This window comes from Rhipicephalus sanguineus, chromosome 2 (assembly GCF_013339695.2).
Source record: "Rhipicephalus sanguineus isolate Rsan-2018 chromosome 2, BIME_Rsan_1.4, whole genome shotgun sequence".
NCBI classification, from domain to species: domain Eukaryota; kingdom Metazoa; phylum Arthropoda; class Arachnida; order Ixodida; family Ixodidae; genus Rhipicephalus; species Rhipicephalus sanguineus.
The window spans coordinates 196,277,861-196,280,139 of NC_051177.1; positions in this window are offsets into that span (position 1 = coordinate 196,277,861).

A 2,279-nucleotide genomic window follows, 5' to 3' on the forward strand; every position below is an offset into this window, starting at 1 on the left:
GAGAGGCATTTTGCGCAAAAGAACCAGGGACAGGAAAAGAAGAAAAAACACGAGACAAGCACAATGGATTACCAACTCACCCAACGCTCTGTTCTCTGCGCTTGTCTCGTGTTTTTTCTTCCTTTCTTGTTCCTGGTTTTTTGCGCAAAATGCCCTTTACGATATTCATAAAATGTTATCGCAGTTGCTTTTGGCACAAGTTGGCGAGCTTGTTTGGGAGATGTAAAAAAAAAGTCGGAGCCTGTTTACTGGCCCTTTAATTATCACAGGTATAGTGCTGGAGTGTGAAGGCTACAAGGCACACCATGATCTCTGGGTGCATTTCTGACAGACAAAGCAGTGGATTCCTGTAACACTTAACAGTAGGGGTGTGCGAATATTCGAAATTTCGAATATTTTTCGAATAGTGTTTGCTATTCGATTCGATTCGCACTGAAATTTTACTATTCGAACTATTCGAACTTCCCAAAGACAAATGCAGTCAACGTCCGATTGAAAGTGACCCCTTCAGATTTTTAACATGCTTCACCTCATTACACTCTCGTATTGCGGCAAAGCTGCCTTTCAAGCTCCGTTACGGCCGAACTTGGGCAAAAGACAACGTCTGATTAAATGTGGTCCCTAGATTTTCAATATGCTTCACCTCCTCACACCCCCGTATTGCAGCAAAGCTGCCTTTCAAAGTCCGTTACGGTCGAACTTAGCCAAGAGACAGTCAACGTCCGTTTGGAAGTGGTCCCTAGATTTTCAATATGCTTCACCTCATTATATTCTCGTATTGCGGCAAAGCTGCCTTTCAAGCTCCGTTATGGTCGAACTTAGCCAAGAGACAAAGTTCGATTGGAAGTGGTCCCTAGACTTTCAATATGCTTCACCTCATCACACCCCCGTATTGCGGCAAAGCTGCCTTTCAAGCTCCGTTACGGTCGAACTTGGGCAAGAGACGGTCAACGTCCGATTGAAAGTGGTCCTTAGATTTTCAATATGCTTCACCTCATCACACCCCCATATTGCGGCAAAGCTGCCTTTCAAGCTCCGTTACGGTCGAACTTAGCCAAGAGACAGTCAACGTCCGTTTGGAAGTGATCCGTAGATTTTCAATATGCTTCACCTCATCACACCCCCGTAATGCAGCAAAGCTGCCTTTCAAGCTCCGCTACGGTCGCAAATGTATTAACTCAAGAAAACGCTGGTTCCAATATGGAGATGAAAGATGTGGCAGAGTTGGGGGCTCAATTAATGCTGTTTTGGACCTGAAATTTGGGCAGGAAGTCTGAAAAATCGAACGCCGAAGCTTTTTAGCATCCAAAATTTCAGATGTTCTTATATATCGACGTCTACGAGGCAGATTTGGAACTCCGGACTTGAAGGGAGCCCACCCTTGCCTGCCACATCAGTTGTGCTTCCACAGAACTTGAAAGAGGAGGAGAGGCTGAGGAAATGGCATATCTGTCTATCACGTGTAAAGTGTTGTCGGCAACACTTTGGTTGCACCAAATCATGTACATAAATACAATTCGGCCTCTACATTGCCTCACTCTTGATAAGAAAGACAACTATGAAATATGACCCCACCAGCGCTTCATCAACCTAGCGAAAAGAAACACTTTCATGTTGCGATCTCACAAGAACATACTTAGGGATTCTCTGCAACTTTTTCTGTAAGTTCACTTCGAATTACTCGAAAAATGTTTGAGAAATATTCGAAAATTATTCGAAATTATTCGATTCGATTCGCACTCAATCTTTATTATTCGAATTTGCTTCGCACCCAAAATTTTGCTATTCGCACAGCTCTACTTAACAGATTGACCATGAAGTGCAAATCATTTACTGAAGCATTCATTGTTCAAAGAGCACAGGTAATCCTAAGTGATTCAAGCCAAAGCAGCAATGTCTTCGTAAGTCCAAAACACTGTTGAATAGCCGAGGCAAAAAAACAACTTTAGTAGAAACCACAAATAATGGTTGTCAAAAACAGTATTATCTTCTTTTAAATCTGCTGAAATAGGGCAGTGATGTGCTATTTTGACATAATTCACAGAATTCACTGTATAGCATACTTTTCTAAAATCATCTAAACTATTTGAAGTTTTTTAACATGCATTTAAATATAAGTATGAAAGTGTTTTTACACTATGCCCCAATGGAATGCAGCCACCATGGCTTGCCACTGCAATGGGTCACAGAGAAATCATTCTCCGCCAAGAATGCTTTGCCAAGAGAAGGCCTGCAACATGTATGTACAGAAGAGGTTTGCGATGTGGGAGTACTATTTA